A 17,005-nucleotide genomic window follows, 5' to 3' on the forward strand; every position below is an offset into this window, starting at 1 on the left:
AATGATGGGTGACCAGGCCTACCAGCTATTAAAACACGTCATAAAGTTTCAATAATTAAAACGACCTGAACAGACAGACCACTGGAACAGAAAAGAAAAATTTAAATAGGTCCCAAAATATAAGAATGTTGTATATGGTAAAAGAGGCCCTCGGATTGATGGGGAGAGAAGATGAACCATTTAATATGTAGAGCTGGGGAAACTAGGTTGTCACCTAGACTGGGAGTCATGCCTCACACAACGTGGCAGTGTAGACCAGGATGAATTCCAAACAGAGTCGATATTGAAATGTTTAAAGGAAAGAAAGTAAAGAGAAGAGAAGAAACCACAAAATTACATATCCCGGGCCCAGTTCATCCCCCACTCCCCCGCCCCCTGCTCCAGGCTCTCCCACACCTCCCCCCAACCCCCGGCCCCCGCCCCTGCCCCTCTCCCGGGCCTGGGCTCTTGCTTCATGAACAACACTGGCCGCTGGTGCCATGGCCTTGTTCCCTAAGAATGCCACTGTCTCCATTTCCAGGGTAAGGACTAGGCTCTGGCGACACGGTGACCCCACAGTAGGAGACAGCACTATGCCAAATAAGGACAACTCAGCCCAACACACGGAGCTTCTGATTCCTTCCTTGGTTCCAGATTTAGATAATCATGTAGGGTGTGAGATTCGACTGGCCAGAGAGACTAACACAACCCAGAAGTCCAGATCAACCACGTCGCTGGGGACCACCTTGGACTCGTGAGAGAAGAGAGATGGGAAAGGGCAGAGAGATCATGCCTCTCCCTTCCTCCCACAGGGGGCTTTTGGAGCGTGGTGGTAAAGGCCCTTTGGAGGTAAACTGCTCTATTTCTTTTGAAGCTGCAGCCAGCTTGACCACCTGGTACCTTGCATGTGCCTTCCTGCCTCCCCTTCCTCATAACCCTTTACCCGCCCTCTTGCTGTCCTGGGATTGCATCTCCCTAAAAACATTTTATAGCTTTGCCCCATACTGTGTTCTCTAAAGAATCTGAGCTAAGACATGAGAGAAGAAAGCAGGTAGACTCCCTTTATAATCTTGAAGCAAGACAGCCCTTTTATCTACAACTGAAATTCTAAGAGTCATAGAAAAGATTGACAAATTCATACACACACACACACACACACACACACACACAATCTTCTGCATGGCAAAGAATACTATAAGCTAAGTCAAAGGCAAAAAAAAGTAGGGGAAGTAATTGCAATTCCTATTTCAGACAGAGGGTCAGTCTTCCTAATATTTCAAGACCTAGAAATTAATAAAACAAAGACACAACTCAACAGAAAAGTGGGCAAAGGATATTAATAGACGGTTCACAGAAAAGGAAGTACAGATGGCTCTTGAGCATGTAAAAGATGATCAACCGCATACATAACAAAAATGCAAATTAAATCCTCAGCAAGAAATGCATTAAAAACGCTCATGACGATATTAGGAAGACAAATAACTCAATAAAAAATGAGAAAGAGATTTGAAAAGACACTTAAGGAAAGATTACAAATGGCCAATAAGCACATGAAAAGATACTCAATATCATTAATCACCAAGGAAATGCAAATGAAATCTACAATTAGATACCACTATATACCCACTAGAAGGGCTAAAATTTAAAAGACAGTAAGAAGTGGTGATGAAAATGCGTGAAGCTTTAAAAAAAGGAAAATGTGAAGCCGTTAGAACTGTTTGCTGATGGAAGCATGAAAAGACACAATGACTTTGGAAAGCAATTGGTTTGTTTCTTACGTAGTTAAACATATGTGTTTTATATTACTCAGAAACTTCACTTCTTAATAATTACTAATAAAAAAATTTTTTAAATGTGATCACAAAGAGGTGTATTTGTACATGAATGTGTAGAGCTGCTTTATCCATAATAGTCCCAAACTGTAAACATATGAATGTTTTTTCAACATATGAATAAGATACAAAACATCTGTTTAATGTAGTACCATCTTGCAATAAAAAGGAATGAGCTGTTGGTACAGGCAACGTCATGGATGAATCTCGAAATCATGCTGAGCAAAAGAAGCCAGTCACAAAAGTGTACATATTGCATGATTTCATTTCTATGAAATTCTAGAACAGGCAAACTGATAAATAATGATAAATATCGGAAGAGTGGTTTCCTGGGACAGGATGGGGAGGGTATTGATTAGCAAGGAGCAGAAGTGAGCCTTTTGGGGTGATGAAAATATTCTGTGTATTGATCGGGAGTGTTAGTTGCACAGATATATACCTTTGTCAAAACTGTTTGAAGTGTACAATGAATATGAGCTCATTTTATCAGATGAAAATTATAGCTCAATAAAGAAGATTTTAAAATCACATTGAGATACACTTTACCTATCAGACTGACAACATTCTGCACTTGATCTTAGCCAAAAGGCCGAGAAGCGATCAAAATTCTGAATTTTGTGTGTACGTGTCTGAGTATGTTTCAAAGAACAATCTTTTATTATTACCAGCAGGTGCAGCCTGCATGGGGTGGTGAGTACACAGGATTCAAGGTGCATGTGGTCTTTGAGGAGAAGGTGAGGATGGAAGGCTGGAAGGAGGGGCTGGGTGTGGAGGCCAGCTCCAAGCACTCTGCAGATGCACTTCTGGGAACGGGTAGAGGAATCATCCCAAGCAATTACCCTGTGCCAATAAGATTAAGAAATTCTTGGAACTCTAGCTGCCCATTACAGTTGATGTCCAATTTCTTCATCAGGCAGTCAAGGACACCAGCGTCCTTCCGGTTCTTTGTGAAGGCAGCCCAGTCCTGTATTCAAGAAGGTTAGGAACCACCTCTTGGAGAGATCGTATTTGTTATGGCCCTTTCCAGCAGACTTCTGGAAAACAGTGATCAGAGACTCCACATGGCCCTGTTGCGTTTCTGCAGGGCAGGACACTTTGGCTGTGTTAGATTGGGGTGAGGCGTGGAATGGCACGTTCTTAAAATTTCGAACATTTGATAACAAATTCTGTTGACAAAACTGCAGGGAAAAGGCACTCTTGGCTGTTCCTGGTGGTATTAGAAGTTAGTACAACATTTACGGAGGGCGGTTGGACAAATCAATCAAAATTACAACTTCACATACCCTTGGCCCCAGCAATGACACTTCTAAGGATTCGTCTTGCAGAAATACTGGTACATATGCAAAACAATGTGTGTGTGAGGATTTCGACTGCAACATCATTTGGAATGGCAAAACCTAAAGGCCCATCAGTAGGAGACTGTTTTTTAAAATTGCAGTATTATGACATTCAACATCAAGGACAGCTATAGTTGACCCTTGAACAATGTGGGGTTAGGGCCCCCCACTCCCCACTGCACAGTTGAAAATCCGAGTATAATGCTGATTCTCCCAAAATTTAACTGCTAATAGCCTGCGATTGACCAGAAGTCTTACCTACAATATAAATAATCGCTTAACACATATTTTGTATGTCGTATGTATTGTATACTATAGTCTTACAATAAAATAAGCTAGAAAAAAGAAAACGTTACTAAAAAAATCATAAGGAAGATAAAATATGTTTACAGTACTGTACACATTTGTTGGAAAAAAAAAAAATCCCCATACGAATGGACCCATGCAGTTCAAACCCATATTGTTCAAGGGTCAGCTGTGTATAAAAAAATGAGGTCATTCTTTGTATTGACAAGAGCTCCGAGATACATTGTTGGGTGAAAGAGGAAGGAACAGAGCAGTGTGTACGTGTAATTAAGCGGAGAAAATTAAAATATTTTTTCCACTTGCTTGTATATGCGTAAAAACTCTAGAAGTACAAGTTGTTATAATACAGGATAAACCAAAAGATATTATAATGAAAAGGGGGATGGGAGGGCTGGAAGGAAACTGGGCAGAAGGTGCTGGAAAGAAGGCTTCATCCTTCTTTACTTTTTCATGTGTTTTTAGGTTTGAGGTATATACTCAGAAAATTCAACAAAACTTATTTTTTTTTTTTTTTTTTATTTAGCAGTATAGAAACTACAAGCAAAAAGGAGGGAAGTTCTGAGTTGGGGGAAGGGGAGATAAAAGTCTCCAGCCTCATGGCACATCCGCTGCAAGGAACAGCGAGCATTCACATTAGGTGACCCCCCCCCCCCCGCCCCCGGGGCACACACCGCGAGAAGGGTTTGGTGGAGCTTCCCCGCCCCCTCGCAGGGAGGGGCGGGGCGGGGGGCGAGCCGGTGCGGTGCGGGCCCTCCCACCCAGCTCTCCCAGGCGGCTGGGGAGCCATCCGAGCGCTTTGGCGCGAAGAAGAGTCAAGCTCTGCTGGCTTGCCCTGTCCCATCTGTTACGCTCGGATGCCAGCCACCTGCAGAAACCCCTGTTATTTCTGCCGTTCCCCAGGGGCGTCTCAAGTCCTGGCTGCCATGTGCCAACTGCCACTCTTCCTCTCCGGGTGCGGGCAGGCTCAGCGACGGCTGCTGCTGGGGCCTTGGCTGACTCCTGACCGCGGTGACAGTGCGTTGTTTCTGCTTCTGGCGCCGTGCATCGCCCCCGCTGACTCTGCTGCTACTGCCCGTGTGTGGCTGAAACTCTGGACCACTCAGGCCGCCCTGGCTAGGTAGGCAGTGGTCTGTGGCCGTACAGGAAAGCCCATCCCCTTCTGGAATGTTTTCTAGAGATGTCCCAAAGCAGGCCTGCCTGTGTGACATCCGAGTTGAATCCCCGATACCCACTCCGCCCCAGCTGAATAGTCTAATCCGGTCCCAGTGATTCCATCCCAATGTCACATCTGGAGCTGCCGACAGTGAGGAGGACACACTAAGAGACGGCAAGAGCCCTGGAGTCAACCAGCTCCGGAGCCTGATCAGCTGTGGCCTTTTCTGTTACATGAAACAATAAAATATATTGTTTAGGTCATTTTGAGTTGAGGTTGTGTTTGAAGCGATCAGAAGTATCCTGATCGAATTTGTTGATTAGAGAATCTTAGTGAATATCGCTATTTCGCCCTCCTTGGTTCATGGAGAGCAGAACCAGTGGACATCCAGATGACACATCTCACACTGGGTGCACAGTCCCTCTCCCCTTGGACACCAGGAGGCCAGCCCAGGAGCACCCCCAGCTCGCAGGCGGATGGGAGGTCAGTTAACTGTGTTCTGGCCCAGTAGCTGCTATTGGGTCATGACCTCAGGTTTCTGAAATGGTGAAAAGGTAAAAGCTTTGGAGTTCTGACCTGCATTCCAATCTTATTTCTGTCATTTGCTGGTTCTAGACCTTCAGCAAATTGTTTGGTCTCCTAAAGCCTCCGTGTCTCACCTATAAAAGTGGAGAGAATATAATATCTATCTCAAAGAGTTTACCCATTCATTCATTCCCTCACTCCCTGAATGTTTTTTGAGCACTGCCTATGTGCCTTTGGCCTAAGCACCAGGATCTATCACTGAAAGTTAGACGAGACTTGGGGAAAAGGTGTGTTCAATGAATGCTGGCTTCTTGTTTTTCATTGAACTCAAGGAGCTGGAACCTCCTGGAGGTCAGCAGGCCACGTATGGGAAATTCAAGCCAGGCGCCCCTGTTCCCACAGGCCCACTGCCCCAACCAACAGCAGTGGGGCGACGCCCAGGAGATGCGGACTCGCTCCAGGGAGACAGATCAGTACCTGGGGGTTGGGGATGGGCGAAGAGACTGACCCACACCATCCTGCGGCCTCCAGACACCAGGGGGCACTGCCAGCCTTTGGCAGGGACAGCCACCAACCTGCAAGGCCCTGAGGGGTGCCAGAGCCAGACCCCATCTCCCCCCAGACCTACATTAGCTCCCTGAACCAGCAGTCCTGGTGGGACAGAGCAAGGTCTGCGAGACCAAAAACCCAACTTCCAGAGGACAAGCATCCTCCAGAGGCAGAAGAATTCTCCAAGACCTCGCACCAGCTCTGTTGTGCTCATAAAAGTGCAAATTCATAAAATTACTAAGAAGGGCCCCACCCGAGACCGCCTTTCTTGAGAATTATGGGAGCGAGGCCTGAGAATGTTCATTTTTACACCTCATCCTCAAGATTCTTCTAGACTCTAAAAATTGAGAATCACTGAAATCAGGCAATGAGTGCGGACAGCACGGGGCTGGACGATGGAATCTTCCCTCTCAGTCCCTCCTTTGCCATGGACTTCGCTTGGCTGGCACCTCTTCCCACCTACAGAGGGATACAGTGCCCAGCCAGCTTACCAAGCGAGGCCCTGAAAGGCCGCACGAGGTCATGTCCGCCGAGCCAGTGTGACCTGGCCCCTCGGGTCACCCTATCCCATGAATGGAACCACAGTCCTCTCACCTCAAGTCCCCACTGAAGAAGTGTTTTTTCCGTTCTCCCCTCCTTCCCATGGATCCTAATCGGGGGTTCACGATGGTCATGGAGGTAGTGACCTGGGTGCCGAGGGTGGGGTCAGGGCAAACCATGTGCCCATCTCCCTCTGTTGGGTTCCCATCCGGGCAAGGCACCTAGTTAATTCCACTTTCCCAAGGACTCAGGCAAAAAGGTAAAGGGCTGGTCCTGATCCTCAGGCCGCCAGCGGTGAGCCACAGGGCTCTCAATCTGGGCTCCATCCGGACCTCTGAGAAGAAACAGGATTCAACTGAGTGCATTCAAAGATCTAATTGGCTTTTTTAAGCAGTTTGTGATGGTGGCAGTATCTCAGCTAGCGACTAGGAGGGTATATAAAAGGGGAGGTTTTTCTCAGAAGTTAAGCAGGGTCAGGCCTGCTTAGTACTTGGATGAGAGACCACCAAGGCACACAGGGTATAGGTACATAAGACTTTTTTTTAAAAGGCGGGAGAGGGAGGTTTTCACAGGAAAAAGGGTGGGGCAAGGGAGCTATTAAGGGAGAGGGAGGTTTTCACAGGAAAAAGGGTGGGGCAAGGGAGCTATTAACAGAAGAAAGGATTATGTCGGGGCTCGGACAGCTTTTCTTTGGGGAAAGAGAAGAAGGGTTTTTTTTTTTAATCATGAGGATTGCCTCTTCTTTATATGGGGTCTGGGGAGGGCCCATGTGACAGATTACCTTACTGGTACCAGAAAATTCCAGCCTGGTTGATTAAGATTATGTTTCCGGGAGAGACTGAAACTGCAATTAGATCAAATATTAAATCTAGGTTTGGTGTCATGGGCTTTCAGATGCCGTTTTGGGCCTTTTTTTTTTTTCTTTTCCTTCAACACCTCGAGCCCCACCGAGCAGCCAGAGAAGAGGAAGGAGCAAAGAACAAGCGTGAGGGATCCCCAGAGAACACTTTACTACCCGTTAAATTAATTTTTCTCGGCAGATGTCTCCTTGAGCCTTATGAAAACCTGTTTGCATTTGATGGAATAGGGCAAATCGTTAAGGGAGGCTGATACTCCTGGGGGGCTTTGCCTCTGAAGGAAGAAGTGTGAGCTGCTCCCCAGGAGGACTCCCTAGCAACCGCCCTGGAGCTTGTGGCCACCGTTTGGTGCTCTGACTAGAGAGATGGGAGTCCCCAGCCCCACCCTTCTCAGTTCTGTGACAGAGCCTGGGGCTTGGCCAGACTTCACCCAGGGTCTCCTCCATCACTCTGAAAGGCTAGTTATTCTTAGCTTCCCCACCTGCCTCAAGGATAAACAATGCAGCCCCCTGCCAAGGGCTCTCCCAGGCTCTGGGCCCCCAGTGTTCCTCCCAGCGACAAGCCCTAAATGACAGAAGAAAAACCCCAGCTCTGTCCTCAGCTCCTGTTTGTCCCTTTGGAAGAAGACCAGAGCCATGAGACTCAGCTTCCTGGCCCAGACGAAGATGAAGATGTTGGGCAGAGTTCACTCCCTGAGCCCGAAGACATGCCCAGCCCCACCAGAGGTAAGCCAACAGTCCCAAACCAAAGCCTGCCCGTCCCTCTGGAAGGATAACCTAATTTGACTTCCATCCTGGTTCAGCACAGTCTCCAGCAAGGGCGGTGCCTTCATTAATACCCTGGAGTCTGGAGCCCACGGCCGCCTGCCAAGCCTCCAGCTAATTGGAAATGGATGATGGCCTCTGGGTAAGAGATAAATAAGCTTTAAAAGCAGCCCGAGGGCCTCGGGTCCTCACCCCAGGCTGTGTCCCCCTGACTCTGTGCCCTCCCGTCATACTGTACCCCTTCCTCTGGGGGTCCTGGTGCCCGAAAGGGGAGCGACCCCAACTCTACCCATCAGGTCCCCACCATCCAACCCCGGTGCAATTCCAGGATGTGCAGGGCAGCGTTAAATTCTTAACCAGAGGATGTGGATGGGCCCCTGCCTCATTTACAGGTGGATTTTTTTGTTTTACTCTCCATTATTTCAACAAATAAACCTTTTAAATACAGTCCAATCAAAGTAGTGATTCAATGTAACAATTAGCCAATCCAAACTTTGGCACATGTGCTGTGAAATGTGTAAGGGCGCCAAGCAAGGGCCATCAAACTCAGTGGTTCTTCTATTAGGGACGTTGCAAAAATCCCCCCAACACACGATTCCCTTTCATGTTGGGATGACCTCTGCCTTTGAAGAGGAATTTTCCACTCAAATGGCTACCCTTGTCATCGGCGCTCTGTTCTGTTTTTGTAAAACATGCTTGCTTGCTGTAATTGGCTCCCTGTCCTGTTTCTGTAAACACGCAGACCCACTCTCCCCTTAGGAATGCTCTGTATAGATAATAGATGTATTGCCTAGATACCGGTTTGAATTACCTGTAACCCGTAGCAACCCCTGGGGTCTGTAAATCAGCCTATGTCAACTATAACAACACGGGTATAAAAACAAAATCACCCCTGAGCTTGAGGCCCGGATTTTCAGAGCACTAGCTCTTCTGAGACCACTGGCGTCGTAAGCCTGAGTTCTCCAACCCTCTGGGTGCTGCTTGATTTCTCGCTAATCTGAGTTTTGCAAATTTTCTGCAACACCGTCCAAAACCAGAACTGGGGACCCCAAAAGGGATTGCTCTGGTGCGTTAGGATGATACCCCTGGTGAGGACCTGTGTTGGAGCATCCGACTGTCTGGTAAGTGGGAAATGCCTGTGGCCCAGGACACAGATGACCAGCGGCCACCCAAGGTGCCATCTATGATGGGGGAACAGAGCCAAGCACACCCGGGGCACCGGTCCCTAGGCCTGGCTCACCATCACCGCGCCTGCCCAGCTCTCCCACCGCACTGCTTGCGAGCTCCCAAGGACGGGGTGGCCATGTGGGCAGAATCTGTGGTCCTAGCTGATGTCCCCACTGGCCATTCCTGCACCAAGGCCCGGATACCCGTTCATGAAGGAGAGAGCCATCTTTCAAGATGGATCCCATTAAGAGCGAGTAGGCCACCCCCACGCTCCCTGCTCTCCCTGTGCCCCACAAGGATCCCCACCCCTCTGTAGTGAGCTGTGACTCCGCAAGGGTCATGATGGCAGCGCCGAGCCCCGCCCCGCCACTCCCCCACTCCCGGATGACAGCCTGGGCCACAGCATTCCCCATCTTGCCCTGTCCTCCACCCAAAGCCAGGGCTGCTGTTGAGGCTGCACTTGGTGGCATATGGAAAAAAATGACTTAGAGCTCCCAGGAACCCCTGCTTGTAAAAGTCCCAATTGTCATTGTCCTCAGGCCTGGGAGACAAGATCCTTATTCCTCAGGAAGGAATAGCCTGGCTCAGGCCCCGCAGGCAGCACCGAAACAGCCCACATTTATCTGACGAAGGGCATGCAGCCCACCTGAGAGGCCTGTACACCCATCACCCCAACCCCCAAGCAGCAGCCTCTGGGGGCAGCCTACCTGTGGTTTCCCCAACCCCTTCCAGTCTCCACACCTCAGACGGGTATCTTTTGTCCCAGCCTTCCAAAGAGGGGACTCACAGGAGGGTGACATGTGCCCCCCGGAACTCCCCCAAAGACTTCCTCCACCCCAGAGGCTTCTCTCAGAGAGAGACAGCCCTTATGAGCTTACGCTCCCCTCCGCTCCGCTCAGTCTCTACCCCACCCTGTGCTCCCTGGCCTCCCCGTCTTTCTGTCTTTCTCTCCAGGGACTGAGAGGGTCTCTGCCTTGGCTCTCGGCTGAATGATTGAACGCTCCAATTTATTTGCCAGGAGATGTCTTTGCAGCTCGGTCCTCAGTAACTGACAGGGCAGCAGCCTGCTGGGAGGCGTCTAATTCAGTGTTGAGAGGGCTCTGGGATGTGCTGCTGGAGATAAAACTGCTGTGAGGCTCGGAGCAGATCAAAGCCGGGAGAGGCCCAGAGGGAGGGAAGCTTCTGCTCCAGCTGGGGGTTGGGGGTGAGGGGGTGGCTAGCTCGGTGCTTCTCTGTGCTGGCTGTGCATTAGAATCATCGGAGGAGCTTTCGAAAATGATGCTTCCTGAGCCCCAGCCCAGACCAATTAAAGAGAGCACCAGGATTTTTAAAGAGCTTCCCCGGTGGTTCTAAAGATCACCCAGAGATGAGGTCGGCAGGATCAGCTACAGCTGCTGGCGGGGGAGAGAGAGGATGGGCGCACCCCGGGGCGAGGGGTGTCAGGCCCACCACACACCTCCCTTTTAAGGCCATGCAAATGTCTGACGCCAGGGGACAAGGCGACAGTTAAGTGTACCTGGCTCTAACGGTGGCCCTGCAAAGACCGGTGTTTCTGGAGGCAGAGTGGGAGCCCGTGCTGCTCAGATGCCCCGGAGAACACCACCACCCTGCCCTGTGTCTGCACCCCCGCCCCCACCCTGCAAATCCTCCCTGTTTACCCTCCAAATCCTCCCTGCTCACCCTCTAAATCCTCCCAGCTCAACTAGCACTGCCTATTAATACATAGCACCTACTGCATGCCAGGCCCTGGTTTCTGGAGTGGAAAGTGAGGGATGGTCCCCACCTGGAGCGTCTTGCAGGCCGAGGGACCTGGGTATCGCGGACAGTACAGAAAGTGCTTTGCGGGGAGAGGAGGGGGCTGACGGGTCTCGGAAATCAGTCAGGGGTCTGCCCAAGAGGGCTCGAGGTTTTCTGGGAGGGCGTGACCCTTGAGCCAAGTTTTAAGGGGCACTAGGTCTTCCCGGATGCTTTCTCAGACCCTCACAGCCTTGACAAGCATCTCCCTTTTCCCTGCGTGACCCCTGCATGCGGCCCCTTTTCTCCACCAGGTGTCGGGTAACGTATGTTTATGTGGCTGCACCTGTGAACAGAGGTGAGGCTTGGGTTTGGAAGATGCTGTTACCCACCTGGGTAACCCCAGGGCCTAGCACATCACCTGGCTCACAGTAGGTACCCAATGAACAGCTATCGAACTAAATATAAGCATGGCTCTCACATTTGTTGGGGAGGGAACAGCAAAGCTAGGGCCTTTCTCGTGGCCATATACTTAGGCCCCTCGGGACCCAGGCCCCACACTTCCCTGATGTCTGGACTTGGATGTGCTCCAAGCACTGATGGTAAGTTGAGATGAAGCAGAAGACGGTGCCTTCAGGGGATGTTCTGGAGCCCAGGCTGCTGGGAAGCCCTGAAGAAAGCCGGCAGCAGGGAGTGAGAAGGGCTGGGATACGCAGCTGTGGGCCTGGGGCCTGCGCGTGGGGTGAGGTAGGGTTCAGAGGCCCGGCCTGCAAGGAGATGAGGAGCCAAGAGCCTGCTAGCTCAGCCTCTCTAGAGGGAGTCTGGAGGACCAGGGCCAACCCCGCAAATGTGCTCCGGGGCTGTGCACAATTTACAGGATGGATAAGGGACAGGAGAGGGATGGGCGGGGCCTACAGGTGTTCTGTGAAGAAAAAAGGGAGAAAGGGGAAAGACAGCGCATATGGTACGTGGCAGATCTACGTGATGAGAGCTTCAAAGTGGAAGAGAGGAACGAGGCCCAAGGCCATTGGAATAACTTGAACGGCCCCTGCGGCCAGCATAAGGCCCAGGTCCCCCTCATGGGACAAGCCTGCCGGGGCTTCTATATTTCTCTCAGCAGGGCGGGAGGTGTTTAAGGATCACCTGGGATTTTTTTCAAAATACACTGGCTCAGACCCAACCGTCCCAGAGATTTTGATCTGGACAGGGAAGGGCTGGAGATATGTATGTGGCGGGGGGGGCGGGGGGATAAAGGAAATCAATACATGTAAAGAGCTTAGGGGGGCTCACATATGCACTCTGTAAATGTTAGCTATTTTATTCATTATTATCCAGAAAGTATATATTATCTACTTTGTGGAGCACCGGAAATATTGATACTGATAAGCCAACACCTCTGCCCTCACAGATTTTATGGTTTGTAGAGGAAGAGGTTTAAACTAGTAGATTCAAAGGGTGCTATCTCCAATCCATCACGGAGGCCTGCCTTCCCCTAAATCCAGCCACTTGTCTCCATCCTCACCGCCTCTCTCTTACCACGATGGCTCAGAGTCTCATTTTCTCTGCCTGGAGCCTTATCACAGAGGGATTGTCGAAAGACACACCTTCCTCCTCTCCTGCCACTTCCCGAATCTCTCCCAGGGCATGCTGCCAGCAGACAAAACAAGACAGCAAAATGGGATGGATTAGATCTCACGGCTTTCTTTCATTGACATCACACCTAGCTGGGTGTTTCCAGTGATGCGTGTGCAGGGTGTGTATGTATGTTGCACACCATCTAGTGGACAACAAGGCAACTTATTTCCAGGCTATGGAGTGAACTCCCAAAGCACTGGGCAAACTTCTTAGTATCCAAGATTTAGTTAGTACATTGTCAGATTTTAAAAGCTAACATCGCTCTTGACCTCGCTTATAAGGTAAAAAAGTGGTAAAGGCAATTTACAGCCTGTAGCTACCCTGTCGATCACTGTACTAGGTATAGAGTTTCAAAAATGAGCCAAATAAATATTGCAATTGTCCTCAGGGATTGTCAAGTTAGACAGGAAAGCCAGCTGCGTGAGCTGATTAGTACAAAACAAGATTCAGCACGCGGCTGAGAAGAGTATGTGAGTTTGGACGAGGCTCTGGGCATCTTTGAGAGAAGGCCTCTTCGGGCATGTCCCCAGGGCACAGTCCCTGGTTCTGGAGAGGGGCCTTGCTCTGCATGCCCTATCTGTGGTATAATCCAGGTGACCAAGCCTTTCTTGGGTGGGCCTGGCTTCTCGAGGCTGAATTGTCACAGACCTGCTCATTGCCACGTCCTCATACCCTGACCCACACTTTCACCTCCTAATTAGAGAATGCCTCTTTGCAGAACGCCAGCCCTGGACTCATAAATTCATCGTGCTCCTGTTGGGACAGCGTGGGGACTGGAACGGCTGTGCTCTGTCCTAATCTGCTGCCCAGCAGCTGGGTGACCTTTGGAACATTTCATGATATCCGGCCTCAGCCAGCAATCCAGGATGTCAGACACAACTCCAAGATCCCTCCCTGTTTGGAAAATCAGGAGGTTTTGTTGCACGTTGTTATATTCCGGGGAATTAAATTCGACGCAATTATTTCTTAAAAAGTCAAATAAGAAACCACACCATAATAGGGTCCTACTGTAATTAAAAAAAAAAGTAAATCTTAAAACATTAAATTGTGTGTATTTAGTTCTAACAAAAAGTCCTGCCTCTGAAATTGTAGAGGAAGGAGAATCACAGGATTTCGATGCTACTTTTTGAAAAAAGTTATTGAGAAATAAATCATAATGGTGGAAAAGTGCCTCTGTGGAAATACGGTTAGGAAATCTGCAGTCTGCTTAGAATTATGTAACGATTTCCAAAACAGCTCTGTGTCATTAACACAAAGATGCCCAACTGGATCATAATGTCACTGTGATTTGGTAAAGCAATTTCCATCTTGAACCGGTGAGCTATCTGTAGCTTTGTTCTCTTCCCTTTCCTCCTGTATGTGTTTTATTAAAAAGAACAAAGGACCAAAATAAGATCAGCCCAGTCACTAAAAGAACAAGGACAAAAAATCTTCAAACCAGAAGCCAGGGAATGAAAGTCTGCGTTTCTCACGGCTTTGCTCGCTCACACTGGAGAAATCAACTCGTCGCCAGCGCCGAAGCTCCCGGGTCAGCCCCAGGTCTTCGGACCAAGCTGCGATCTTGCGAGTGTCTCCAGCCATCATGGCAAAGCCCCGTTCTCGACAGAAAAGCTGCACTCGGGACAATTGCGTGGGTTTCGAAGGGAACAGAATTTTCTGAGGCAATTGTGAGTTTCTTCATGTCAACCTTGTGTCTTAAAATAATCGGGCTTATGGGCTCGGTGAGAAGTGCGTGCAGGAGAAACTGACCTCCGTGGGCAGAATGGTGACAGCAGTGCACGAGGCGGGGACTCAATCCGCACCACCGAGCTGAGCTGACGGCAGTGCAGACTAACGGGCTCTGCTCTCCACTGCGCCCCACTGGACTCGCCCAGCTTTTGAGGGCAAGGCCCAGCTTTTGTGACATATTTTTATAGGCATTCATGCATGCGTGCATTCATTCATTCATTCATTCAACAAACGTGCGTAAGTGCCTACTATGTGCCAGGTACCAGGCTAAGAGTTAAGGACACAAAAGAATTCATGTGCCGAAACTGTCCTAGATTGCTAAGCGGGAGGGCTGTGTTTTTCGTGCGTTCACTCATTCATCCATTCGCAGGGCACAGGGGTGTAAACTGAGTAAAGCTCCCAAGTAGCTAGTGCCAGTGCTCAAAGAATGCCCAGCACGGTAGAAAATGCTGCCATCATGGAGAGGGCCGCGGCAAGGGGCAGCCTTCTATTAATCGGGATGGGGGAAAAAAAGGGAGTTTTACGGAAAGTAACCTTAGAAGGTGATCTGATTGTAAATTCCTGGCTGAGCAGGTCATGGTGGGTGGTCCCACTCCAGGTCTGTAACTTCTTCAGAGCGAGGCTTTAAGCCAGCCCTGCCTGTTGTTCTTGTGCATCTAGGTTAACACACCTCTGAGATGCCACAGGTAATGACCCCTGGAAGCAGGTATTAACCCTCAGGAGAGCATATAATCTGATTAATCTATCCCATAACTCAGTCCTTGCCTTGCTTCCTCCCACCTTCACGCCATCTTCCTTACGTCCCTGCCTTAATTTCAACTGCATAAAAGAAGCTGCAAAACTGTTATTTTCTCCAGAGCAGCTGAGATCTTGCTTCCCGGCATGTGTCATCAGTTTGGCTCAAATAAACCCATAAAAATTCTCTACAGGTTTGGATGTTTCTTACGTCAACATCCAGCTGTTTTTTCTCAACTGCCTGTCCCAGGTGTCCCTTTGGAATAATCTACATTCAAGCATTGTCCATCACTCAAAAAGCTTGGTTACCCCTTTTTAAGATGCAGCCTACAAAAGATGCCCTGCTCAGCACTCCAGAGAACCAAAGAGACTCTTGGGGGGAAAGGGCAGGACCTCGACCTCAGCTTCTGACTGATTATAATGGTTCCATCTGAGGTCCATGGACAACGATGGCCTTGAGGGCCCCAAAGACACCAGGGCTCAGATCCTTGGGGGAGGGGTGCCAGTTCCAGTAAGACTGTGGCATTCCTTCTGAACCAAACAGCTAGAATCTCCTGGTCATACCCTGTCTGCCTCTCTGGCCCTCACAAGGACTGTGTGTTCACGGTGCTCCTTCAGCTCACACCGCACACCTTCCTCTTGCGTGAGGCTTAGGAGGCAGCCCTCCAAGTGAGGAGGGGGCCCTCGAGTCGCCCACGCAGCCATATTTATGCCTGCTCTGGGCATCAGGGGCACAGCACTGAAAAAGAACGAGACACATAGAACCCCGGCCGCTCACTTTCTGGGGTAGTCACCAAAATGTTAATAGAATAAGTCTGCAGGCATCTTTTGTTCTTCCTCAAACTGGAAGTAATATGGTTTGGTTTGCTTTTTACAGGCTGCAGGTATCACTTATATAATCAGGAAAAGAAAATCGAGGCTGCTGTTTATGTTATGTGTGTGTGTTTCAAAGAAAAACAAGAAAAGGAGAGCTAGGCCATGTGTGGTGGAGGCAGCCATGGAAACTGAGCCTTCTCTGCCTCTCACATCTCACAGACCCCAGGCTTCAACCGCCCACCACAGTCTCCCTTAATTATTTCTTCCTTCATTATGCAAGAGCATTTTTTTCTCTAATCTCACTCTGTTAATAAACCAGGCAACATAATGTATGGTAAAGAGCATTTGGAAGTTAAGAGCAAACAGGGAAATAAAGTAAGACATGTTTACAGCAGTAACGAAAAAGAACCTACGAAGCTTAGAATAAACATTGTGGGGAATATTTTTAAATGGGCAAAAAGGTAGTGAAGAAATTCACAGAAGAAGAAATTGAGATAGCCAATGAAATATAAAAACCAACAAATGAAAGTACAATATATATACAAAATCTGAAGATTATGGCCAAAGCTTAATTCGAGATAAAGTGGATAGCCTTAAATACACACTGAAAAATAATAAAAATAAATGACAACTCAAGGAAGGAAGTGGAGGTAGATAAAGAACTGCCATCTTTTGCTCTGTATACTTCGTCTTATCTAAATCATGTCTGCCCAAAAGAAACGTGAGGCAAGACACATATGTAACTTTGAATTTTTATTAGCCGCATTTAAAAAGTCAAAAAAAACCCATAAAAATTAATTTTAATAATATATTTGGTTTAACCCAATATTTAACCCATTTAACCCAAGGTTTCCAAAATAGTATCATTTCAACATAGAATCAATATAAAGAAATTACTAATAAGATATTTAACTTTTTTTCAGGCTAAGTTTTTCAAAATCCAATGTGCATTTATACTTACAGCCCATCTCAATTCAAACTCGTCACTCAGGAGTGCTCAGTGGTCAGATTGCTAGGGAGGGGAGGGGGGGCGGGGAGGGGCGGGGAGGGTGCCTGCCATGCCGCGAGGGAGCCCAGACCACATGGAGAGGCCATGATACACCTATCATGGTGTTGCAGGTGACATACTAGCCAAGAGTCAGCTGCAGCCACTAAGGAAGCCTTTGCGATGACTCCATCCACCTCTGACTGAAACCACCTGAGTGAGAACCACCTACCTGAGCCCAGTCAACTCCCAGAAACACAATGGGTAACATTATAAACGATATTTGTGTTTTTCGCCATATAGTTTTGAGTGATCGGCTATGCAGCAATAGATACCTACGACAGGGAAGTAGCAAGAGGTGGC

The 17,005-nt window shown here is 48.7% G+C and overlaps 1 long non-coding RNA gene and 1 pseudogene across 1 annotated transcript; one reads left to right on the forward strand and one right to left on the reverse strand.

Moving 5' to 3' along the window:
* Positions 1-2,246: 2,246 nt before the first annotated feature.
* On the reverse strand, positions 2,247-2,412 carry LOC118613493 (annotated as a pseudogene).
* Positions 2,413-7,350: 4,938 nt separating this feature from the next.
* On the forward strand, positions 7,351-15,010 carry LOC107517081. Its single transcript, XR_001598440.2, has 3 exons — positions 7,351-7,803; positions 7,881-7,984; positions 13,097-15,010. It is a non-coding gene; the product is annotated as an uncharacterized LOC107517081 (long non-coding RNA).
* Positions 15,011-17,005: the final 1,995 nt, after the last annotated feature.

The sequence above is a fragment of the Rousettus aegyptiacus genome, unplaced genomic scaffold (genome assembly GCF_014176215.1).
Source record: "Rousettus aegyptiacus isolate mRouAeg1 unplaced genomic scaffold, mRouAeg1.p scaffold_m13_p_18, whole genome shotgun sequence".
Classification (NCBI taxonomy): Eukaryota; Metazoa; Chordata; class Mammalia; order Chiroptera; family Pteropodidae; genus Rousettus; species Rousettus aegyptiacus.